We start from the raw sequence: 27839 nt of genomic DNA, 5'->3' as shown, positions 1-27839 counted from the left end.
AGAAGAGAATAAGAGTGCTGGGTAGAGAATGAGACGTTCAGGGGACAAGAAAACGAAGCTGCAGGAGGCATGTGCAGTGTGATGAGGAGCAAGGGACAAAACAGCAGAGAGATGTTCAGGGAACGGGAAGAGAGTGAAACAGAACAGGAGAAATGGAGATAAAGTGCTTGATCTTTTCATTGACTGCAAATGGCTATGTATGAGTGTCATGGTATGAGTCCCCACTCTGAACCTTAGCGTCCAAAAGATGGGGTACCAGCATGAATTCCTCTAAGCTTAATTACTAGCTTAGATCTTGTAGTGCTGCCACCAACCAGGACTCTGGCAGTGCCTGGTACGCTGTGGTCCCCCCAAAACCTTCTCTGGGGACCCCAAGACTCCAAACTCCTTGGGTCTCACAACAAAGGGAAATAAACCATTTCCCCCTCCCTTCCTTTCTTCCTCCCAGATCCTCCCCTCCCTGGGTACACTAGGAGATCACTGTGATTCAAACTCCTTGAATCTAAAAATAGAGAGGAATGTCACCTTCCCCCCTCCTCTTTTCCCCTCACCAAGAGGTAATTCAGATTCAAGCTCTGTGAATCTAAAACACAGAGGAATTCCACCTTCCCCCCTCCCTTCCCTCCTTTCTTCCACCAATTCCCTGGTGAGTACAGACTCAATTCCCTTGAGCCTTAACAAGGGGAAAAATCAATCAGGTCTTTTAAAAAAGAAAAGCTTTTAATAAAAGAAAGAAAAAATAAAAAAATGGTCTCTGTAAAATCCAGTTGGAAAATGTTACAGGGTCTTTCAGCTTATAGACACTAGAGAGAAGCCTCCCCCCAGCACAAATACAAATTAAAATCCTTCCAGCAAAATACACATTTGCAAACAAAGAAAACAATCAAAAGACTAAAACCACCTTATCTACCTAGTACTTACTATTCTGAACATATGAGAGACTGTATCAGAAAGATTGGAAAGAAACCTGGTTGTACATCTGGTCACTCTCAGAACCCAAAGAGAACAAAACTAAACCCAGAAAAACCCAAACAAAGGCTTCCCTCCACTGAGATTTGAAAGTATTTTGTCTCCTGATTGGTCCTCTGGTCAGGTGTTCCAGGTTCACTGTTTGTTAACCCTTTACAGGTGAAAGAGACATTAATGCTTAACTATCTGTTTATGACAATGAGGCCCTAAACATAGAGGAAAAAGTAGAGTGTGTGCTTAACATTTTTCAGAAGGACACACAACACATGGACAGCAAAAATTCATAAATAGTTTTATTTTTCTGTGTAATGAGCAGGGGGCTTAAGCAATCATGAATGGAGGGGGTATGTCATGTTATTGTGGGATTTGAGAACCCCAGATCCAAATGCCTGAAGTGAAATTTTAGCCCCATTGAAGTCAATAACAGGACTCCCAGTTCAACTAGTAATATAGTTCCCATACTCCTCATGTCTAGATCTGGAAAAGTAGCTCTCACAGCATGAAATGTCCCCTTCTGTTCTCTGCACACATTGCACAGCCCTCTTTGTTGTTATAAAAACATTTAGCTTATCACGTAAGAGTCGATGACAGTTAACACTTTAAAAATGACTACACTTTTTTCTGTCATGATTGGGGCGAAGAGTACTATTTTCAACACGCATCAGAAAACCTTTGTCACTTTTGTTTCCTTAGTCCATAGTTTTTGCTATTCCTTCTCAAGCTCCTTCATGACCACCTTTAAATTCTGATCTACTTAAGGGTATATCTTAATATCCACTTAATTTTTTTAAACCATGTTTTGGTGCTTTGTCAATCATCTCATTTCCAGATATTGGAGTGTGTTTCGGAATCCATGCTATTGTTACACAGATACCTTGCATTATTTCTGTAGTTAGGAACATTATTTCACTTATGTCATTTTTGCTTTCCAGACTCCCTGTTCTGATTATCATAATGCCTGACAAATAATCAGATCAATTACAGCTGAAGCCAGTCACACATTTCTTACCCAGGTCAGTACCAACATTATCTCTATTAGTTGTTCAGCTGTCAGAACAGTCACATAATTTGCTGGCCTTTTAGATTTCTGGATTCCAAGACTAGGAACACAGAAGGTGGTTCCCACTTTACCCATACTATCATATTTGATCCAGGTGTATAGATTTAGCAAAACTGCCCTTTTTTTTTTAATAAATTCAGAAATGTCATTGGTGTTTTTTAGCTTCCTTTACATTTTTGTAAAATTCTAAATCCACAAATGGGGCAGTAGTTGCCCAGCTGTAATTTTGATTTTCTCTAACTAAATATTTTTAGTTCTCTCATTTTTTAAAGATATCTTTTACTCCTCTTTTTAAACTCTGTAGAAGGACAACTATGGCAAAAATACTATTGTCTCAAACTCTCAGCAAACTTCATAAATCAGTGTACTTCTATTTTCATAATTCCCTTTTAACTTTGCCTAAGAAGTTGCATCAAATAGTTTCAGCCTTCAATTTATAGGTGCTTCTCTACTGGTTATTTGCAGCACAATCACACTAATGTTAACTTTACACCATGTTCTAATCAGTTTGGTTCAATCTGATACAGTTCTAAGTTCCTACTACCTTTCTGCTTTCAGCTTCCTGGATTTATAGTGCTATCCCAGCCTTTCCCAGCTGGCTTCATTCTTAATTAATTTGGGCCCTTCCTCACACAGGTGACATCAATTAACCTAATTGGCCTCTCAGATGCTCATTGACCCCACCAGGACTGGTTTGGAGTACACCCCAAATCTTTAAATCTTTAGGCATTAAGTATTACCCCTATCACTTTTATACCCCTTTTTTTTTTCTAAAGGGAATCTTCTTTCAGAGCTCAATGATGTCTTGCAACCACTAATGTTTTTGAATTTGGTTCCTTCCTAGTCTGAGGAATACATACCACTTGGATTAAAAGAACATTACATTCTAACCAAATCAATTCCTAGAGATTTCTGTAGCGTTTTACCTTTCTCAGTAAGAGGAGGCTTGATTTACTTTTCAAGAACCACCTTGTTGCAAAATACACTGTTAAATACATAGCCCTCCTCTGTCAAACATGAGAGCATAATATGTGGTGCAGTGATGTAGCCACTAGGTTACTCAGAGGACATCTATAAAGCAAGAAGTTAGAACCTGATGTAAAAAAGGGCTTCTGGATACACTAAATAAAACCTTGCCCATAGCTATAGAGAAAGTTGCCACACCAGTGTCAGCACAAATCACAAGGAGCATAGACTATTCCTGGTTGAGAAGCTGTACAAGAAATGCATTTCTGAAATATTATGTACTGTTTTCTGAAGCAAGTAACCCATTTCATTTTCATGCTTCACATTTCAGTTTTATTTTTAAATAGTCCAGGCAAGTTTTATTTCCCATAGTATCAGATTTAAATAGCATTTTAAAATTATATTTTTATTAAGATGGTACTCCACAACCTTTTCCCCTCCCCCCAATTACAGGATACAGTAAATGATAACATCTCTTATATATGTGGACATCAAGGAAAAGAAGGTAAATATTATCCCTGTTTCATACAAAATGAATGCTGGTAATAAGTATATGTATATTGCTAATTCTAGTACTGCCAGCTCTGCTGTAATAAAGGTTGAACAGTACTTTCTGTTTAAAGGGCAACTCTTTTCTAAGTGCTCTAAAATCTGCATGGTCACTTAGATTATCCTGAAGTTTTACTGTCTCATGAGTAGGGTTAGTGGTCCAAATCTGGAGTCATTTGAACTAGAAGATTCAGAAATACAAGCCCATCCAAAACAATTCCCCACCTCCACCAGCGTTTCAAAAAAGTAACTGGAGCTAAAACTATGGTTCAATAATCTCCCAGATAATCTCCCAGATATTACCATGCAGCTCAGCTAGTGCATGCCATCCATTGTCCCTCTGGGAAAGCCATACTGGAAAAAGTTATTGACCTTAGAGTTTAGATCTGTAGAATGTGAGTTTTGACACATAAACCAAGTCAAAGAGACTGAAAAGCACATGTGGAACAAGACTAGAGCATGAAGGTTTCTATACAGCCTGTTAAAGTAACTGGACAGTTCAAGGCAACATACTGTGATCACTGAACCTCCAGCTGATCCACACACTCTGAGGTGGATCCCTATGCTAAACAGAAATCTGTGAAGAAGCAACAGAGTATATGTAAGTGGTTAGAGTAAAGGGTGTGACGGGGGCAATGTTGGAGTAGTGTGGGGTCTTTGAGCACTTGGAGGGAACATAGGGGATGTTGGAAAAGTGCACTGAAGAGAGGTGAAAAGAAGGGGGTCAGGTATGCAGTGAGGGATGTGAGGACTGCTTCTCTTTCCCCCCACATCCACTCCCCCAATGTTTGTCCCCCCTCTTTCAAAAAATGTCCCCACTCATTCCATGCTAGTCCCTGCACTCTTTCCTGTATCCTATCCCCAGCTCCTCCACTGGCTGGTGTCAGGATGAAATCAGGGCCTACAGCAATGCTGCTCCCTTGGCAACTAATGAGTGCAGCTGCCCTGTAGTAGGCTGCCTGATTGGCTACACAGCCGGAGGGTGGGAAGAGTCAGCATACAAGCTCTTAAACCTGGCAGAAGCAGTTTGGTGGTTGCTCAAAGCATTTGCCCACAGCGCTGTTTGATCTTGGGCCAGCCCTGACTCTGGCTGTAGTTAGTGGTCATGACTGTCCACATGCTGGTTCCGGCTCTGATTCTGGCTCCAACCTCTAGGCCTGACTGTTTGCACTCTGGTTTATTACATGCTTATGCCTACCTCTCTGTGCAGAGGAGGGCTGAGGAGCAAGAGCTGGGCTGTTTTGGACAGAGATAGGAGATGAAGAGAGGATGCAGGGACATTAGAGGTACTAACAGTCAGTGCATTTGGGTAATCATTGCCAACGAGCTAGAGATAGTGGATGGCTAGAGCTGGTCTGTGATACGTGGGGATACTAAGCTATTACTTTAAAAAAAAAAGGAAATTAAATATCCCAAAACTAACTTAACTTAGAGCTAAAGTTGTCTAGTGGTGCCTCATGCCCTTCTAGAGTGTGGAAAGTGGCTACACTTAAACATCTGAACACCAGGAAATGAAGAGTTAAAGTATACACCCCACCTGCATAACAACCTTAACTCTGTCCTCTTTGAGCAATTCCCCAGTCACACATATCTCGGCATTCTACGCTCACAGATGTCGGAGAACACTCTGGCAACAGGGCACACAAAAGCTATAGGGTAAAGTCTAATCCCCTCTCTTCACTAAGGCAAAATTCTGCTATAGTGAACAGGAGTTCCCTGCACCTGCCTTTGCTGATACCCTAAGTTTACTCCACACAAATCATGCCAGTCTTGCTAAATGTTGCCACACCTTCACATTTGCTCTGAGGATTCCTTCCAGGGCATTGCCTTCATGTATCCCTCATTAAAGCCTGGAGACCACTGCCAATTATGCCACTAGACTGCTGGCAGTCCTCATGGCAAGAAGATCCCATGTTCACTGTCACAACTTACAGAATCCAGTGCTGAAACGAGGCATACTTGACCTCTCAAGATACACATGTATTCTGCCTCATATCACTGTCACAGCTCTGCCAAGCTGCTCCAACTAATCCCACCACCATTCAATACAGTACACCTAAAAACAGTGAATGGCATTTGGAAGGCTGCAATTTAAATCTGTGCTGCATAGCAAAGTAATGGCATGTTCCTTTAGCTCTTGTTCATGTCTCCTATACAATCATATTGGAATAGTTTGCCTAATTTTTTCGAGAGTTCACATTGAAAACAGATTAATCATAAAATACAATGTTGATGCCTTGATAAATCTGGTGACATAGCAGTAATGTTGCAGCCTCTATAACTTTCTCAGGTATGCTAGGTATGTTGCATGTTATACAACATTGCCATTAGTGGTGCAACAGAGATACAGTAAAAGAGAGAGATTAATGAGCCAAAGGAAAATTAAGGTCCAGCTCATTAAGTAACAAATATATGCCGCCTGAGTTAGAAGGTAGCTCCACTGAGGGTAGAAATATTGGATACAGACTCCTAGAAAGAAGAGTGTGTTAAAGCATAAAAAAATATTCATACAATACCTTCTGTGGAACAATCCTAATACTCTGCAAAGAAAGCACTTCTGTACCTCACCTTAAGGTGCATGATAGTCATACTATTTTGTGACTATTTTTCCCTAACAGCTTCCTATATTGTTTATCAATATTTATTTGAGTAAGTAAAGAAATAAACACTGCAAGCAAGGAGTATATTTTTTAAACCAACCCAAAGTATTTTATAGCAGGTATATCATTCTCTATTTACTTTAAAATCTTATGGAATTTATTTCCCTGGGTTCCTATTATATTTGATGGCACTTTCTAGCAAGCTGTGATTATAAACCAGTTTTTTAAAAAACTCCTAGTTCCATAGTTAATTGACTGTTTATGTTAACATGTTGATTGGTGCAATAGTTCCAACAACCCAGCCTGCAAGAGTTAACATTGAAATGTCACTTGAAGTTGAGAATTATTTTAGAGAAAAAATTCCCTCATTAGAAATGACACTAATAATTAAAGTAGTAATTCACAGATTCACAGATATGAATTAGCATAGTCATGTCACTAATCTTAATGAATTTGTTACAATGTTAGCTGATAAAAATAAAATTATGAGCATGCATTGAGTGACATACTGTGGGGGTTTGTTTGTTTGCAGAAGAGCATAAAGGCCTTCATCAGGGATATGGGCCCAGTGCAGTAGCTAGCTAATTGGGGGCTGTTAGCAGGAATAATCCCCCCCCAACACATATTAATAATGAACAGGGGACCCCTTGAGCTGCTCAGAGCTGTAAGCAATTGCTTAGTCTGCTTATGCCTAGGGCCAGCTCTTTCGGGGCCCCACTGCGTAACTGCATATAATGAAAACATAGTTCCTGCACCAAAGAGCTTACAGTCGATATATAGGATGAGGCACAACTAGTGGATACAACAAAGACAGAGACACAGGCTAAGAAGCAGGATATTCTTCTTCATGCTAAAGTTCATGGATAAGGGGACACTAAAAGGGATCTCCTGGGTCATCAAGTCCAGTCCCTACTATCACAGGCAATTCCATGCGTAAACTTATAAAGTGTAATCTTAAAACTAGTTAGGTTTGCCCCAACTGTTCCTATTGGATAAAGAGTGAAACGGGACACAAGCTCTGGGTGACATAATCATCTGCCCCTTAAAGGGGTAGAGGTCTGGGGCCAGCCAGCCTTGTTTATTAATCACACCCAGCTGGGGAGGAGGCAGAAGAAGTATTTCCTATGAAGAGCTGGTGAAGAAGGCTGCGAACTTACACCCTTCCTCTGGCTTTGCATGGCCTGGCTGTCTCTGTGAGGCCTTATGCAAATACCCTAGAAGGAGAAGCAGAGCTGTAGGACCCCCCACAAAATCAAATGCAGTCCTGGAAGTGGGCTGGGTATTTGACAGACCTGAATCTAGCCTAAAAATTAGGGCTCTGGATTAATTGCAGCTAACTCACATGATTAACTCAAAAAAATTTATCATGATTAAAAAAATTAATCGTAATTAATCACAGTTTTAATTGCACTGTTAAACAGTAGAATACCAATTCAAATTTATTAAATATTTTGGGATGTTTTTCTACATTTTCAAATATATTGATTTCAATTACAACACAGAACACAAAGTGTAAGGTGCTCACTTGATAGTATTTTTTTTTTACAAATATTTGTACTATAAAAACGATAAATGAAATAGTATGTTTCAGTTCACCTAATACAAGTACTGTAGCGCAGTGGCTCTCAACCTTTCCAGACTACTGTACCCCTTTCAAGGATCTGATTTGTGTTCCCCCACGTTTCACCTCACTTAAAAACATACAAAATCAGACATAAAAATATTAGTGTCACAGTACAGTATTACAGAAAAATTGCCCACTTTCTCATTTTTACCATATACTTATAAAATAAATCAATTGGAATATAAATATTGTACTTACATTTGAGGGTATAATATACAGAGCAGTACAAACAAATCATTGTCTATGCAATTTTGGTTTGTACTGACTTTGCTAGTGCTTTTATGTAGCCTGTTGTAAAACTAGGCAAATATCTAGATGAGCTGATGTACTCCTGGAAGACTTCTGGGTACCCCCAGGGGTACACATATTCCTGGTTGAGAACTACTGCTGTAGCCCAATCTCTTTATCGTGAAAATGCAATTTACAAATTTAGATTTTTTTTGTTATATAACTGCAGTCAAGAACAAAACAATGTAAAACTTTAGAGCCTACAAGTCCACCCAGTCCTCCTCCTTGTTCAGCTAGCTGCTAAGACAAGCAAGTTTGTTTACATTTGAGGGAGATAATGTTGCCCACTTCTTCTTTACAATGTCACCTGAAAGCGAGAAATGCGTTTGCATTTTTGTAACTGGCGTCGCAGGGTATTTACATGCCAGATATGCTAAACATTCATATGCCCCTTCATGCTTCAGTCACCATTCCAGAGGGCAAGCTTCCATGCTCATGACACTTGTTAAAAAAATAATGCGCTAATTAAATTTGTGACTGAACTCCTTCAGGGAGAATTGCATGCCCCCTGCTTGGTTTTACCTGCATTCTGCCATATATTTCATGCTATAGCAGTCTTGGATGATGACCCAGCACATATTGTTCATTTTAAGAACACTTTCACTGCAGATTTGACAAAATGCAATTAAGGTACCAATGTGAGATTTCTAGAGGTAGCTACAGCACTCAACCCACGGTTTAAGAATCTGAAGTGCTTTCGAAAATCTGCGAGGGACGAGATGTGGAGCATGCTTTCAGAAGTTTTAAAAGAGTGACATTCTGATGCAGAAACTACAGAACCCAAACCACCAAAAAAGAAAATCAGCCTTCTGCTGGTGGCACCTCACTCAGATGAAAATGAACATGCGTCTGTCTGCACTGCCTCAGATCGTTATCAAGCAGAAACCATCATCAGGATGGATGCATGTCCTCTGGAACGGTGGTTGAAGCATGAAGGGACACATGAATCTTTAGCGCATCTGGCATGTAAATAACTTGCAATGCCAGCTGCAACAGTGGCCTGCAAATGCCTGTTCTCACTTTCAGGTGACATTGTAAATAAGAGGAGGGCAGCATTATTTCCTGAAAATGAAACAAACTTGTTTGTCTGAGCGATTGACTGAACAAGAAGTAGGAGTGAGTGAACTTGTAGGCTCTAAAGTTTTACACTGTTTTATTTTTTAATGCAGTTATTTTTGCTACATGTGATAAAGAGATTGCACTACAATACTTGTATTGGGTGAATTGAAAAATACTTCCGACGAAGTGGGTATTCACCTACAAAAGCTTATGCGCCAATATTTCTGTTAGTCTATAAGGTGCCACAGGACTCTTTGTCACTTTTGAAAAATATTATTTCTTTTGTTTTCTACAGTGTAGGTATTTGTAATAAAAATAAATATAAAGTGAGCACCGTACACTTTAAATTCTGTGTTGTAATTTAAGTCAATATATATATAGAAAATGTAGAAAACATCTGAAAATATTTAAATAAATGGTATTCTCTTACTAACAGTGTGATTAATTGCGATTCATTTTTTTAATCACTTGACGGCCCTATCAAAAATGTGAACTAAAGCTCTGCAGCAGAATGGCTTGGTTGAGCTGACAAGAAGGCAGATAAAACAGGAGGGAACTCCAGGAGGTTGGGCGTTCCCCTGCTGCCACTGAGTGACCTCTGGCTGTGATGCCACGCTACAAGAATCTGAAGTATCCATTGTGATGGAGCTGTGGACCTTATTACTTGAAGAAAGGAAACGTTCATGTAAGCATGGATATATTTTTCTGTGACTATTGGTGTCACACAAATCACAGCCACTTGCTGCTTAACCATTGTCAAATGCTGTGTGGGAACCAGGGCAAATGTGAGGTTAGTTTGTAGGAAGAGATTCAAAGAGGTAATGTTAAAATCTGAAAAGCACCGCAAGGAGTTTGTCCCACACATAAAGGTCAGAGTGGGGTTATTAGAAATTCTGTTTTGTCTCAATTCCATTTAATTATGAGATGAGTCTATCCTGCATTGGCGTTGCTACATTATTACAACAAATACATATGTTTTAAAGAATAACATAGAAATGGGTGGCTATGAATGATATTGGAATGGGAATGTTTCCCCAGTCACTAGTGGATGATCATTGGAGTTGCCATTGTATGACAGCCAGTCAGATATAGAGAGGAGAGATGTGAGTGTGATGAGATGGTCAGCTGAAGAGAGATTATAGATTATAAAGTTCCTTCCACTGTTGACACAAAGTTCATACAATTGGTGTAGGGGAAATATAAATAGTGTATCAAAAGTAAGGAAAAAGCATTGATAATTGGAGATAGTGATTCTGAGATGGGAGAGGTCAGGGGCTGATAATTGGTACCCTTTGAAATTGTGTATATCTGACTAAAGAGTTTACCATTCTTGGGTATAAGAACAATTAATTAAAAATAATTGAGGATACTCTGAAGTGAAGTTTCCTATCTCAGTAAATTATAAACAGAGAAGCATCTTTTGTCCCTAGGGGGATAGACTAGATGACCTAACAGGTCTTTCTCATTTTTAAGTCTGTCTTTTCTACCATGACTAACTGTTCAAACTAAACAAAATCCTCCCCACTCCTGGAAAAAATAAGACAGTGAGACATAGGTAACTACTGCTACAATGTCAGTCTACGTATGGTATCCTGTCATCTCATACATTCAGCCCTACAAAATTTACTTTCTTCAGGACACTATTGATTTCTTCATAATTTAGAGGCAGACTGTGAAGAGCTGTCTTGCATTTTGATTAACACCATAGATTACCCGTTTTAGACCATAAATAAAACACAACAGAAGCCACTGTAAATGAATTTACTTCTTTCTGAAATGCATTGATTTTTCTGACATCAGAAAACCAAAGTAATCAGAACATTAAATAAGACCATGCTTTAAAAACAAGAACTGCATATGGTCACTTAGAATAAGAAGAAATAGAAATTATCTGACAGTTCAATGTCAGAAAGGGTAACAGTCAAAACATTGTTTACTTTTACTTTTCAGAATAAATGTGACTCAAAATAAAATCTCAGCATAATTTAGTATAAATTGCCTAGTAAATTTAGAAAGTTTTTCAAAGTCACTGTTTACTAAGCTGGGCACTATTGGATAGTAACCCTCAATTGTCTATCAAATAAACCAGTATCATTTGACATTCACTTCCAGGGACCTATATTTCATATATAGAGGATGCTTATAAAATGTATAGACTATGATAAATAAATAAAATATAATGAATGGCTTATCATAAATCTTGATGACCTGGTGATTTTGTGATATTATTTTGCTCACAAGCTTATTCACCTACCTGATCTTTCCAGAGAGATTTTCCGTCTTTTTCTAGTTGAGTATTAAACAGATCTATAAATAATTCCAATATCGCTCCAGAACAATTTCTTATTGCATAATGAGATGATGTTAATCTCCTAATAACTTGATTCCTGTGGGTTCAATGACGTGTTTTAAATTAGGTACAAGCAAAATATTGTGGGTTATATAATTTCTTCAGTGTACCTCTGTGGAAGAACTGATTTGCCTTTATTGATGTGTTAGATGTATCTAGTCTAGTAATCAGGTTTTGCTGAGTAAGTGAATACCTAGAAGCTTGAACAGCTGAGAGTCAGTGAATCTTATATACTGTTCTTTCTTAACTCAAAAATAATTTGGACGTGCATGACCCAAAACTGTTACTGTTGTTTAGACTATGCACCTACGTTCAGTGTTCATCTGTCAACTGACATTTTTTATTTAATTTTTTAAATCAAAAAGCACTCATGGAGCATGCTTAATAATTGGACAAGGTACTTTTTCAGGTGGGATGTTGAAACTGGAGACCCGGTTACTTGAGGAAATCTCTTTTAATTAAGAAAAACAGCATTTGTATTTTTTACAAGCATAAGGATTTAAAAGTATTAAAGATCGGATAAATCAGCAGTATTGGCATGAAGTAGAATAGGCAATGCAAAACAAATGGTAGAGTATCCAGTTGAAACAAATAGTTAATAGATTAGTATCCATTCTACAGACCAAGTACTATTGACGCCTAATTCCACTTAAACTCTGAAGTCCTCAGTTCTGAAAACTAGTGAATAAATGGCAAGCAATGATAGATGCTTGGGATGCTGCTACACCCCCTTGCTTGAAGTGGTTTCCATCAAACACAGGGTTTACAGTTTGGTTCAATGGCTCCTGCACGCCCGCTATACAAATTGTTCCAGCACCCCTCCAAGCAATTCAGAATTGTGAATCTTTAAACTAACTCGTTGTAACAACTGTTACTGAAAAAAATGCAGGTAGAGTGACAGTAGACTACTATGTGCAGCAAGTATGGCTAACGTCTCTCTCTATCTACTTCACCCTATACATCTGACTGCTGCTGGCAAGTGAGGAAAATACAAAGTCAAACACTTGTGTACCAGGTAAAAACAAATGTGTTTCTATTTCTAAGAAGAAGAGGGGGGGATTCTAAACAAAAGAGAGCCACTATCTTGCAGTTCCGAGATCTGGAGAATGAATTTCATGATATGCCTAAAGAGTACCAGTAACTGGGAGCAGTTTTCAAAGCCACTTCTGCACTAGATTGCTGAAATGGATTGTGTCAGGGCAGAGATAAATACAGGCCAAATGGATTCCCAAAAAACTAGTTTTGATTTGTCTATAGTTAAAGCATTATTATAATAGTTGTTTGCAACAATAAACCCACAACTTACCTCTCTAAATCATACCCTCTGTACTTAAGACCCTGTTACAAAAATAATATAATGGATCCTATAATGAATCTTGTTCTCTCTCTCTTTTCATTCTTGTTGTTCCCCCGTTAACTTTTCTGAGTCATTAGACTGTAAGCTCCTCGGTGTTGGGACTGACCCTTCTTGAATGTCTGGAAAACACCTGGCATAAATAAACAGCTGAACATATAATTTCTAACAATTTGCCATTGCAACCTTACAGCTTAATTTATTAAATCACTTAACCCCCGTATCAGATTGTGATTATTGTCAGCTCAATGATCAAAGAGGATAGTTTGCATTTCCTCTACAGACATTTAGCCATGTTAGCTGTCTCCATATAATTAGCATGCTGTATCCCATACAAAGTGGACTAGATCCAATAGGAGACTGAAGGAGGCCTATGCCAGAATATCCTACAGCCCTGAGTTTAGAGCACTCTCCTGGAATATAGAAAACCTGGGTTCAGGTCCCCGCTCCTGTTCTACAGCAGGTAGATGAGGGATTTGAATAGGGATCTCTGACATACCATGTGACTACTAGATTATCAGGTAAAAAGTAGGCAGGGCAACTCCTCCTTTTTTTGAGACATGAATAACCTGGCTTATGTGCTAGCTTCAGAAGAGGGTTCAGAGGTGTGAATTCCAAGTTCCTCCCTCCTTCCACCTCCCTCTTCTCCAGAGTTAGGCACTTAACTTCCTTTGAGGGGCAAGGCTTAGGTCTCATCCCTTTCCTTGGCATTACCTTTTGGTTGTCTTAGGTGGCTCCCCATTAGTTTTTGGGAATCTTATTCTTAAGCACCTAACTCTTCCGATACATTGAATAGTTGGGGCACCTCACTTGGGCCTGAGGATTCCAGTGGGTGACAGGGTGCCTAAAGATAGGTGTTACAATGCTGTGTCTAACCCCTCTTTGTGGATCTAGCCCCAATGAACGAACAGACTGTGATGTGTGCTTGCTGCTGCCCAAGGCAGAGGACAAAGAGATGCTGGTGATACTGCCAGCAAAAGCTCTCCATTAAGGTTTCATTTTCCACACTAACATCAGGATCCTGAAAAAGTATGTTTCAGTTGACTAATAAATGCTGGCTTGTTCTGAAAAAGCTCTTCTGCATCGTTGCAAATACCTGTTCGTTGCATTGTTCCTCAAAAGGGGTAAAACCTGTACCAAGGATCTAAACTCATGGGGAGTGGCTGGAGAGCTATGGTGAGAAACAGAGGGTGCTAAAGCCAGAAAGTCTTGTCTCAAAGTAGTGGAGCCACAGGGCTTGCCCTTGCATAAAGTGGTGGCATAAGGCTAAGCACAATAAATGGAACACTTCCAGAGAAACCATCAAAGGCATAGAACACACTGTAAATACATGACAAGGGTACTTTGTAATGACTTCAATGAGATATTGCCACTGCAAATAAACATAGGAGATCAAATTTTCTTAATACTGTCCAAGTTAATCAGAGTCTTCCCCACTTCAGATGCAGATGACACTTCATTAGTAAAATTGTTTCAGCTGCTTAATATTTGTACACATTTGGACTGGGTCGTACTCCTGGGGGGTGAAAACAGCCTTGTTTTATCTTCCTGAGTGTGCTCCTATCTGAAGAAAAGAAACTGTACTGTTAAATTTTTTAGATACTTTATGGAGGTGGACAATAACATGATGCTGCTAAGATGTAATACTCAGTACAAGTACCTCACCTGTCTGCAGTGTGCAGTACTTGATATGTTACTTATTTTGATCATGATCTTCATGAGCATAAAACATATGGAACTTGTTTGGGAAAGTAGACTAGGAAAAGATTCATGCAATTTATTCTATTTAGTTTTTGTGATTAGTATTTTTTATTATGTGCCAAGTGACTTGTTTAGTGTATTTATATGACATGTAAAAATGAGTATAAAGCTGATCTTTTTTCTTTAAGAAAATCCCTTTTTTTTTTTTTTTTTTAGCAATTTCTGTTGGATATTCTAGCTGCTGATCCTCCAAGGAGAACGTTAAGTAAGGAATTGAATTTATAATGTAGGCCAAGAGAATTTCAAGCTTAATTCAGAAATTTATGGACTCATCAACAGCAATAAATTCTTAGGAGTAAATCTCCTATACTAGTATGATGGCAGAATCATTCCAAGCGCTCTAGTTAAGGGTCTGTCAGTTTAAATTCCTATTTTCTGGCATTCATGAGTTGTTCATAAATTGCTGTGGATTGAATGGCATGTAAGGACCTACCAGGCAGAAAGCTGTGAGACTCTCGGAGAGATCAAAAAGTGAAAATACGGTGATTCAAAAAACGTGAAAACAACTCATGTCTTTAGGATGTTTTTGAGTGAGTGAAGGGAAACTCAAATGCCAGTGGTTGTGGCCTTGGTCCTGTGATAAGTCAAGGACTTTCCTGAGATGTACTCGGCACACTCTGTTCTTATTGAAGTACATGTAGTGGGACCCTGATTGCTGTCCGTCCTTTCATGGCTGCCACTTGTGTGTGTGTGTGTGTGTGTGTGTGTGTGTGTGTGTGTGTGTGTGTGTGTGTGTGTGTGAAATTCTTGCAAGGAGTGTTGTTTGAATGCCAATGACCGATTCGTGCAATGCAATGTTCTGTATGCTCGGTTGAGACGAGGAAATCTCAGTTTACAAAGCCATTTACACTCCAGGGGAAGCCATCTCCCTGCTCATTTGAAGGGGGAATTTCTGTGGGTCTGAGAGTCATCTAGCAATTGTTGAAGAGCTCAGTTGTTAAAGGGAATGGGAGATGTTGATCAGGCTTGATTTCCATTTCCAAATTATAGAAGCAGAAAATGGTCTTTAGTCAATCAGTTCAGATAGATCAAAACACCGAAAATTTTGGGGGGTGTTTTCAGCTGTCATTCCAGTTTAGACACATTGCCAGGGTCTCTTAACAAAATTACAAATTGCAATCACAAGACTTTTTCCCCCTTCCACTCTTCTAAATAATCCTTTCTTTGGTTTCTTCTTTTCATTGTGGCTTTATCTGGTTTCAAAATGACAACTTGATAAAAGTTAGCTAGCATTCAGCAGGAGACCACCTTCTTTGCTGTGTCAATAAACTGAAAGGAATAGAGGTCTAAAGTGCAGAATAATTGAAAAGACCTGCTTGTAACTTAGAACCACTCATGTTACAAATTAAATCAATGACTGAGTTTAAATGCCAGTGCATTAAATGACTAGTTATTATTTCATAAAAAACAACTCAACTTCAAAATCTTTTTTGTCTGACTCTTGTACCTGTCCTGCTATCAGCGTGCAACCCCTTGAGGCCCAACTATGCCCCTCCATTTTCTTACTCCTCTTATCCTCTGCCTTTTACTGATTCTCCATCACTTTCACTCTCATGGCTTCTTTCCCATTTGTCTTCAGCTATGCTCTGGGGTACCCTGTCCTATTCAAGAACATTCCTTTGAACCCACTTGTTTCTCCAAGTAATCTATTCTACTTCCACATTGATGCTGTAACAGCATCTTGCCAGTTCTTCCTCCAGAATATTTCCTAAATGTATTCATTCCTCTTCATTTCCTTTACCAAAACTCTTGTTCAGTCCTTGAACGCCTTCACAACCATCTTCTCCTTTTAGGCCTCTCTGACTCTTGTCTCATAGCCTCCAACCTCAGCTGCCAGCTTTCACATGGTAAATAAGCACCGCGACTTTCACAATAAGCCAAAAATCAATCTAATCCTATTTCAAAACAAGGCCAAAACAAGCCAGTCCCTGAGAACCCCAACACTCTGTGTGACTAGACTAGATTCCCCCCCCCCAGTGTGTAGCCTGGGACTGTGGTTGGCCCACTATGCACCCCTGACTCTCTTCCCCCCTTACCCCTACTTGCCTCTTGCCCCTGCTTCCTCCCTCCTTGCCCCCTCTTGCCACTGCTTGCCTGGAGCCGATCCAAAAAAAAAAAAAAAAAAAAAGAGGCAGCAGCAGCAATGAGCTACAACAAGCTACAAGCAAAACAAGGAACAAGTTACAAGCCAAAAACTAGTCAACAAGCAACTCACAAGCCAATTAAGCCAAAAAGAAGCCTGGTTTCTGTGTTTTTTTTTCCACAGGTTTGTCTGCCTCCAAAATGCTCAAAGGTCTGCTGCAAAGAATATCTGCAGCACTGACAACATTTATATCCTCTCAAATCCCTTCATTGGCTTTCCCTTTCTTTCCACATCATATCCAAGCTCCTTGTCTCCTCTTTCATCTATTTTCTCTGTCCTTTTTCAACCTAAGTTCCATGGTGATAGGTGCAGGATAAGAACCTGACTAGAGGAGAACCCTTGGCTTGATCAGAGACATATGGATAAACAAATCCTTATCTTCTTTTTTGCTGAGCTTCCTATCATGCAGTATACTAACCCTAGAACCCTCTTCCTTACTGTTTGCAGTATATTCACCCTAACCTCCTCCAAAATGCACTTCAAGGAAGCCTATAAGATCAACTCTCCCTGCATGCAAAAATATAATTAAAATAATTTCAATTTGTATTTTACACTTATTTTAAAAGTTAACCCTTTAAGTGTTCATTACTCTACTAATATTTTCAAAAGTGACTTAGGCTCCTAAGGCAATTACGTGTTGCAACACTGAGCAGAGCAACAACCATATATCATCTACAAATCTGGGTCTTAGTCACTCTGGGCCTTAGTTCCCCCTCCGTAAAATGGAGTAATGGTACTTCTCTACCTCTTCTTCTATTTCTTGTTTGTTTATGATCCTAAACTGAGTTATGTTGAATTTAGATAGTATGCACTCTGGTGCAGAAATCTGTCATTTTGTCTTTGTGAGGTCCCAACACATCTTTTGGGTGACAGAAGGGTGCATAGATTGATTCCTTTCCACGACAAGATTGGATGATAGTTTTACTATCTATTGTTATCCATGTATCCTAGCTAACAATGCAGTAGATACTGAGGACATCATACAGATATATAGGAAATTATTTCTGTTCAAATGAATAAACTGAAAAATTATGTATTTTGGCCACATGGAAATGTCATCTAATGGATTTCTCCTAACTGTAAAGTCAACAGTAAAATTAGTTTTACTCTTATATTTTGGTCAGTATTTTGGTAATTTTTTTTTAGACTTAATGACAGTCTAAGTGTCATTACTTATTTTTATAAAGAAAGCATTTCATGGCCTCATTTATTCTTCTTTACAATGAAAACTTTGCCCTCTAGTGGTTCCTTTTCATACTCAACATGACTTAACAGAACCCTTTTCTGGACTTCACTAGTTCACTGTAGCTGAGATATTTTGACAACGAACCCTAAACTTTCAGGGCTGTACACATCTCCTCCATGGAGAGCTGTACAACTAAATCAACAGAGTTTGCTTTGACAATTATGGGGTGATGCTTTGGTCCAGTTTTAGGTGGTAATTAATCAGTTTTAAATTGCATCAGTCTCAAACTTAGAATACATTCTACCCATCAAAAAGACCATATGCAGTGAAATATTACTACATGCTTTTTTTTCTTTAAAAAGTGTAAATTCTGTAAGCTGTATTGGATAAAAGGCTTGAACAGAGGTTTTGCTTTTGAATTTTAAATAGTGTTATTGGCACACTCCCTAAAACATGTCTTACTGGAAAACAGTGACACTTTATGGACGGTAAAAATAATACTACTATTAGTTTTTGTTTAGTGCACTGACATTATAAAGCCCTCCACAAACACACTGAAGATACACTTTGTATAAAAATAATTTCTTGGTGGACAACATATGCACTCCTGCTGCAATATGGATATTAGACTTGAGAATCAAAAATCTGATTACACTTTTTTGGGGGTGTAGGGCATGGGAAAGATCATCCCATGAATCTCAATGATTTCTTTGGAGTTGTGGGACTGGGAGAATGAAGTGATAATGTTAATTTTAATTCCCCACACTCCCCGCTTACTATCTTTCTATTACAATAATCTTTCTTGTATGAGGTTCTGCTGAAATAAGTGACATATTTGCACCATTAATTTCTTTGGGACTCTGCAGAGGAGGAATAAGGTTGCATAAAATGTGTAGTATTCTAAAGGTAAGGCATAGTCATAATTAGCATGCTTGGTGCTGTACCTTGAGAGAGATATGTGTGCTATTCAAGGGAGCATTCTTCACAAGATGTTGAAGTTAAAAATAAACCATTAAGGAAAAGTTATAATGGATCAAATTCAACACTAAATTTCTTAGCTTTTGTAGATTATAGCGCTTCATCTTTTATTCTGTAGACTGGTTTGTAAGAAAAGATGGCCTAATGGACCATATTCCTTCCAATCCTCTGCAGCATGCTTCCTAAAATATTTAGCTTAACTGACCAACAGAAATAGCTCTATGGACTGCTATTGTACAACAGATCAGAGTTTGACGATTAATGGGTTAAAATATAGGTTGGTCAGGTGGTCCACAGAATAACAGGCTATCTGTAGTAAGAGGCATAAAAGAAGGACTGTTAACAGAATTTTTCCCCTCTGATCTGAGACCCTTATAAAAAAGCTTAGGATTGTTTCTCCCTTTGTTTTTGTGTATTTAAGTTAGCAACAGATAAACAGCCACAGGTTCAGTTTGGCTAAGTTCCATAAAATCTGGGTATTCTGAATTTTTTTTAAAGTTTCTTCTCTTTTTCTTCCACAGTTATCCGCATCTCTCCTTTATTTGTATAGTGTTATAGGTGTATGCATTTTGTTTGACAGAAAAATACGATTGACAAGTCCTACCCTCAGAGCTTATAAACTGAATACTTCTGAAAAATCAGGCCCTTAATCACCTGCAGCTTCCATTGACTTCCTTCAGAGATGCAGATGCTCAGCTTTCTGAAAGTCAGGCAATAAAGGTCAGATCCTTTGAGGTGCTGAGTCTTGCCAGTTCCCATTGATGAAAATGTAAATTGTGCAAGGTGCTGTACCCCATCAATCAGGCCCTTAATTAGACACCCTTGTAAAGTATGGATTCTCAGTCTCATGGGTTTTGACCCCCTGAAGAATCACAAATAGGTTTCAAGGATCTGCAACCACCCTGCCCTTCCTGTATTGCTAAATGGGAGCAGGATTCCAGTTAGATCCTAGCTATGAGGGAAGTGGTGGGGGGTTGTGGCATAGGAGATGTTGAGATATGGGAAAATAAATGTTACAATCAAGAGACTAGTATATGCTTAGTGTTAAAAATATCTTGGTACCAATTAAAAAGGAGAAGCCTGGAACAATGTCCAGAATGGAGAGTGGAGGTGTGAGTCAGTATTAGTTATGAAATCTCCTATTATACTTTTCCCTGAATTTAGTCTTACATTTCCCTCAGACTACAATTCACTCTCTCGTTAATTTTCGTCACCCTTCCTGATCTGGTCCAGGGCCTATTCTGTACCCAACAGCCCCCTCTATCACTGGTGATGTTTCACAAGATCCATGATGAAGGCTTTTACAGATCTGGTAGTCAGATGGGGCCAACTGTTCTGAAACTTTATGCGCTATGGTTAAGAATGTAGTTCACTGGAGTGAACACTTTCACCATAAAGAAGACTCATGGACAACATGATCTGAAAGCCTGGTGAAACCCTATGAAGCTCTTTTGTGAGCTATCAGCTATGGTGGAAGAAGCTTGTTAGGAGAGAAGGGACCTCAGACTGAGGGAGTAGTGTGTTTATCTGAACAAATTCAAATTTCAAAAAGATGTGTGGAATGAAGTGTTTTTTGTTGTTGGGCTTTTTTCCTAATTTATTTTCTCTACCCTTAGTTCATGTTCATATTGTTAACATTATGCAGTTTGTTTTCTATCTCAATATTTAAGAAACACAGAGTGACTGAAGAATTTTTTTTCTGCTTTATGTTCAGTAACAAACAAAGCATTAAATCCAAAATGAAAATTCTACATCCAATTTTTTATGAGCAGCTCAATAAATTTTGACACTAACTACAATGAATGGTAGCCATATATTGTATATTCAGCAGTTGGTGACAGTTAAATAGGCTGATTAATCTATCTTAGAATGCTGAGCATTCTACTGCAAATAATTAAATCTAAATTATGTACTGAATATTGAAAATTATAACTTTGTGGCCCTTTAAACTGCAGTTTAAAAAGTAATTAAATTATCCCCTCAAATGCAACTTAAGTGAATAGAAGGACAAATTAAACTTGACTTTATTTTAGCTTACCTTTCTTTATTAAATTTTGCTAGGACATTAGAGTATTCCCTGGGAACCCTTTACTGTAGGTTAGAGAAGATTGAGAATATGTTTTAACTTTATTTAAGCACTTATTACAGATAGAGGGGGAAAAATCAGTGATAAATAGCCTGAAAACAATAGCAAACAGAAACAGCGAACAAGGGAGTTTTGCAAAGGCATTAAGAGAGGGAGTTTGAGAGCCAGAAACACCTAATAAACATTCACTAACCCTCTCCATCCCACAGGATACCCTCAAAACCACACACACATGACAAACAAGAGTAAAAATAGGGTAAAGAGTAAAAACAGTGCAGGCAGAGTGAAGCGGAGGGTGGGGCTATCCAGTCAATTGTACTGTTTTTGGAGGAGGGATTTAGCTTTATTAGGAACTGGGGAACCTCTTGGGAAAGAAGAATGGGCTCCACCTAAAGCAAAATATTGCTGGCATGTAAGATTAAAAACTCTTCTATGACCTTTTAAAACTAGCAGCTGGGGAAAAGCTGACAGGTGTATAGGAGTGCATGGTCTGGACAGACACATCCCTAAGGAAAAGATTTATTAAAGGGGATACTCTATATCCTAATGACGTGAAGAGGATAGAAGTTGATGAAATACAGGTAGAAGCTGTAGAGAAACAGTCAAATGAAAAAGAGTCTCATTTAATTACATCAGATGAAGGCAGACAACTAAAAATGACAAATGTTGTAAGTGTTTGTATACACATGCTAGAAGACTAAATACTAAAATGTATGAATTTGAGTGACTTGTATTAAAAGAGAATATAGCTATAATATCAGAGGGGTAGTCGTGTTAGTCTGGATCTGTAAAAGCAGCAAAGAGTCCTTTGGCACCTTATAGACTAACAGACATATTGGAGCATGAGCTTTCGTGGGTGAATACCCACTTCGTCAGATGCAGCGTTCTGGTTGCCCACATCTCAAAAAAGATATGTTAGAACTGGAAATGGTGCAGAGAAGGACGGTAAAACTGATTAGAGATATGGAGCAGCTTCCCCATGAGGAAAGAGCAAAAAGACTGGGAATATTTATCTTAGAAAAGAGATGACTGATGTGGGGGAGGAATATTATAGAAATCTGTAAAAGCATGAATGCTGTTGAGAAAGCGAATAGGGGAGTTTGCTTTATTACTTTACATAACACATGAACCAGAGGTCACCCAATGAAGCAAATAGACAGCAGGTTTAGAACAAACATAAGGAAGTACGTCTTCACACTGTGTACAGTCAACCTATGGAACTCGTTGCCTGGGATGTTGTGAAGGCCAGAAGTATAACTAGGTAAGTTCATGGAGGATAGTGTGATGGGTTCCCCCCAGGGTGCCACCTGGAACCAGGGTACCACTGAAACTACCTGATCCATCAGCCTGGGTTCCCTTTACAATGTACTGCTGTGACCAGCTTGCCAAGCCCTCTCCCAGGCTCCAATCTGCACCTTCGCCAGCACACAGACAGGTTGGGACACACTCAGCTGGAGAAACACACAGACGCTGAAATCAGCTCTGCATGGGAAGGCTTCAGCCAAGGAACTGCCCAGATACTTAAGTGCACCTCCCCCTCTGGAGGTAAACTCAAATTTATACCATCTTGCTCTGCACAGAGAACTGTACAGTGCAAGAAATTCCTCCCCCCCCCCACAATGTGGAGAGGAATATACACAGCTTTCTATCCCGTTATGACTCCCACACACTGGTTTTAGACACAGCAAAAACAAGTTTATTAACTACAAAAGACTGATTTTAAATATTGTAAGAGAAAGCAAACAGATCACCTAGCAAATAAACAAAAATGCAACCTAAGCTTAATATACTAAAGAGATTGGATATGAGTAGCAAATTTTCACCCTAAATGATGATTTAAACTGGTTGAAAAGATTATTTAGGGGCCAGCTGCCCTTGCTTACAGCTTAAAAACCCCAGGTATTCTTTCAGGCTAGAAATCCCTCTGGCCTGGGTCCAGCACTTCCCTCCAGTTCAGTACTTGTTCCTCAGATGTTTCCAGGAGTCTCCTCTGGGCAGGAAGCCAGTGAAGAACCATGATGATACCACTCCCCTGCCTTAAATAGTTTTTGCATATTGGCAGGAGTCCTTTTTCTCCAAGCTTGGTTCCCACACCTTTCAGTGGAAAAACACTGTTATTTCAAGATGGAATCCAGTACCAGGTGATCTGGTCACATGACCCTCTAGTGTCACAGCAGCCATGACTCAGAGGCTGTTTGTAGCATCCTCAGAAAGGCTCCCTGGTGGGAGATTAGCATCTTCTAAAACCTATTTTTTCCCTAATGGCCCTTCCCAGTCAGTCATCTAGACTTACAATCTTTTGCCTAGTGGGCGTTCCCCAACTGTAAACACATTTGTAATAGATACACAGATAATATTCCTAAATTCAAATACCAGAATGATACATGCATATTAATAGGATAATCATATTCAGTAAATCATATCTTTTCAGTGATATCTCACATGTCTTATCTTGCACAAAATACATCATAATTACGCCATTCTCATATCATCATAATATTACTATGAAGAATATGGAGTGTAATGCCAAAGAGAGGTCCATCAATGATTATTAATCAAGATGGTCGGGGATGCAGCCTTGTATTCTGGGCATCCTTAAACCTCTGACTGCTAGAAGCTGGGACTGGATGACTGGATGAATCACTTGATAGAGTTCCCTGTTTGTTTCACTACTTTTTAAGGTTTTTAACCAGTCAGTCACTGTCAGAAGATAGGATACTGCAATAGCTAGACCATTGGTCTGACCCATATGGTGGTTCTTATATTCTAATAATCCATCATCTTTAGAATGGCTTTCTTCCAGTTTGCTATCTTGGCACTTTTGCTTTGGGGCTCCATACTGTCAGGAGAAATGGGGATAGCTTGGAGACATTCTTGGTTTGTTACTGATCAAAAGCCAACCATTCTATATTTTCATGACCAGAGCTGTATTGTTTCTGAAGAAGAATTTTTTTACCTTAGTCTCACCAGCTGCTGTTACATGCTACTATGCAGATACAATTCAGACGTTCTCCCACCCCTTTCTGAGGCTCTAGGCTAATTGAATAATAGGTTTCAAACACTTCATGTAAAGTGCTAATGAAGCAAAACAAGACTTTTTTTGCCCCATACTTGATGTTTCAATCACTGTTGCTACAGTGGGGACTAGAGACATGTTATCTTCTCCAGTTTTCTCTCTCTTCTAGTGTGGGATGCCTTTTTAGGATGTCTTACAAATTTATGAGCGGTCTCGTTCACTGTTTACTAATGGGCAGATTATGCAAGTTCTGAACACATCCCAGGAGATGCTGAGCACCCTCAACTCCCAGCCACTTCAACAGGATTTAGGAGGACTTGTCATTTGTCTTTCATGCATATGTAGCCTATATCTGATGGCCAGGTATAAGCATGTCAAACTTATTCTGGGGAGTGGGCCAACTTAATGGCGCTCTATTTAAAATCGAATGCCCATTGGTGTTAAAGGGAGGTTTGTATGAAGATCAAGAATAGAAACTACCCTTAAGTAGTAACACAAATCATAATAAAATAATTATTGCACTAAGTATTTCCCAGAGTAGATGGGAAATATGAAGATCATCCCCATTTTGATACCAAATCTGAAATGATTGAGGCTGATAAGTCATACGCTTTATTTATACAGTACCTTTCATCATGAGGGACCCAAAGTGACTTACAATCTATAAACAGGAATCACATCAATCACTATTAAAGTCAGAGATAATTAAATAATACACAGCTTAAATTATTTAGATCAGGAAGCAAAACAACAACAAAAACCACAAACAAAATACCCAAACCCAAAAGCCAAATTTCCAGCATGGAAAATTTAGGCAGAATGTTGTTAGTGCAGTAGATTCAATATTAATAGATTATAAAGCTAGAAGAGGCCATTCTAATCATTTAGTCTGACCTCCTGCATAACACCAGCCATGGAACGTCCCTGAACTAATTTGTATTTTGAACTAGAGTGTACTTATTAGAAAAACAGACGATCTTGTTCTAAAAATTCCCAGTGCTGGAGAATTCACCACTATCCTAAGTATATTAGTCCAATGATTAATTAATCTACCTGTTAAAAATGTGCACTCTTTTTTTCAAGTCTGAATTTGTCTAGCTTCAACTTACCATCTTTGCTAGACTGAAGAGAAAGCCCTCTATTATCAAACTTCTGCTCCACACACAGGCTGATCAAGTCACCCCTTAACCTTCTCTCTGTTAAGTCAAATAGATTAATAGACTTCAGAAGCTCATTAGAAAGGTATGTTTTCCAATTCTTTAATCATTTTTGTGGGTCTTCTCTGAACATTCTCCAGTTTACAATATCCGTCTTGAATTATAGGCACGAGAACTGGATGCAGTATTCCAATAGTGGCCATGTCAATGCTAAATAAAGTAGTAATACAGCCTCTCTACTTTTACTCAACATTCTCTCTTTATATATCCCAGGATCACATTAGCACCTTTGGCCACAGCGTCACACGGGGAGCTCATGTTCTGCTGATTATCTACCATGACCCCCAAGTCCCTTCCAGAGTCACAGCTTCTCAGTATAGACTGATATTCTGTAAGTAAGACTGACAATCTTTATTCCTAGATGTATAATGTTTACATTTAGCTGTATTGAAATGCATATTGTTTGCTTATTCCCAGTTTATCCGGATTGCTCAGTGATAAAGAGCAATCTGGATCATTTGTTAAGTTGTGACTCTTAGGCAAGATGTACAAAGAGACTTAGGCACCTAAACCTCAGTTTTGGGCATGATTGTGATCCACAATCCCTCTTGCTCTTTTGCCTACTAAACTTATTTGGCACCTAAATTTCTAAATATCCCTTAGGCACCTAAGTTTCTGCCTCTATGCATGCACATTGATGTCTCAGACTGGCATCTGGACACCTATCTCTTGCTTAAGCCCCCAAGAGATCCACAAACTGGGGAAAGAGAGGTGTTCCTCTGCCTAGCTGGCCTGTAGGGCCCAAATCCTGCAGGCTGCTCAGAGCACTCCTAACTGCACCCAAAATGGCCACGAGGGAAGGGGGAAGAGCTGAGCTGAATAGGGGACATGGGAGACCTTAGTTCAGTGGCTCTCAAACTTTTGTACTGGTGACCCCTTTCACATAAAAGCAGCAAAGAATCCTTTGGCACCTTATAAACTTAACAGATGTTTTGGAGCATGAGCTTTCGTGGGTGAATACCCACTTTGTTGGATGCATGTCACATAGCAAATCTCTTGAGTGCAACCCCCCCTTATAAATTAAAAACACTTTTTTATATATTTAACGCCATTATAAATGCTAGAGGGAAAGTGGGGTTTGAGGTGGAGGCTGACAGCTCGCAACACCCCATGCTAATAACCTTGCGACCCCCTGAGGGGTCCCGACCCCCAGTTTGAGAACCCCTGCCCTAGTTCAGTTCCCACCTTCACCGGATATAGGGTGACTATATTTTCCTAAACTGAATATGGGACACCTTGTAAAATGACTCGTTCAGGGACCACTGTCTACCAGGCTGATCAATATTGTCTACTCGTACTCCTCCATTTGTCTGTAGCCATCTGTCTCTTGTCTTAGACTGCAAGCCACTTGGGGCAGGAACTGTCTTTTTGTTCTGTATTTGTCCAGTACCTAGCATAATGTAGTCCTGTTTTATGACCTTCAAGCACTTCAGTAATATTACAACTAATAACAATACCTTTGCCCTTACTCTCTGCCCTTCCTCCCCAACCCCAACCATGGAAATGGAGGGGCTGAGAATTCAGCAGTGGACTCTGTCTTTGTGTTTTGACAAAATTGAACTTTAAGGAGCCTGGAGGTGAATTAGAAAATTAGTTAACTGATCTTAAATGAAAATTACACCAGTGAGCTTGTGAATCTGACCTAGGGTGACCAGACAGCAAATGTGAAAAATCGGGACAGGTGGTGGTGGGGTAATAGGACTCTATATAAGAAAAAGACCCAAAACTTGGGACTGTCCCTATAAAATCAGGATATATGGTCACCCTAATCTGACCAGTTCCAGAGAAACTCCACCCACTAAATTCTGTCCTCAGATGTGTACATAATTTCCATTAAATTCAACAGGAGCTGTCTGCACGTTTTGAAGAACACAATTTTGCCTGGAAGCAGGTTGTAGAGTGACAAGCAGTACATCTTAGAACAAAGTCCTGTTGGCTGATCATACCCTGAGGGCATGAATCTTTCCTATCAGCTTTTTAGAGATGCTGGCTCTTACAAATTAATCTTTTTTCCTAGGTACAATCCATTGTATAGATTAATATTTCCCCCACACCCCGCCCTTTTCAGGTAATCGTCTATCTCAAGCTTTTAGCAATCAAGACTCTCCTCTCACCAAAAATGAAAAGAGAAATCCAGCACAGCTTCTCTTTGAAGGGGAGAAAAATCTCTTTGGGAGGCCATTATTCATTTATTTCAAGAAAGTTATTGGTCTCATCTTTTTACCACTTTGGCTGCTTCACTTGGGATATTTTAGCAATTCACAGCTCAAGGATACTTGGGAGCTGGAGAAGGAGGAATAGAGTGAGACATGACTGAGGTACATACTGCACATGTAAGTAAATATCTGGTCTCATTTATTTTGGAATGTGCATTTTTTTTTTTACCTATTATGAGCCTTATTTTCCCCCATTCATCTCTTTAAAATGAACAGACATTTGTTCTGAGACAAGCACCCCTTTCATTCATCCTTCTTCTTTCCACTTATCCCAAATTTACATATTCTCTTATTTTCTCTTTCTGTGGTCAGGAGTTAGATGTACGTCTCTGCTTTTTTTCCCCTTAAGCAATTCCTGTTGGTGGAGCAGGATGAAGAATGGAGAGATAGAAGGATTTATAATCTGAGTATAATTCA

Source organism: Gopherus evgoodei, chromosome 3 (assembly GCF_007399415.2).
Source record: "Gopherus evgoodei ecotype Sinaloan lineage chromosome 3, rGopEvg1_v1.p, whole genome shotgun sequence".
In the NCBI taxonomy this organism is placed as follows: Eukaryota; Metazoa; Chordata; order Testudines; family Testudinidae; genus Gopherus; species Gopherus evgoodei.
Note: the sequence above shows the minus strand (reverse complement) of the source record.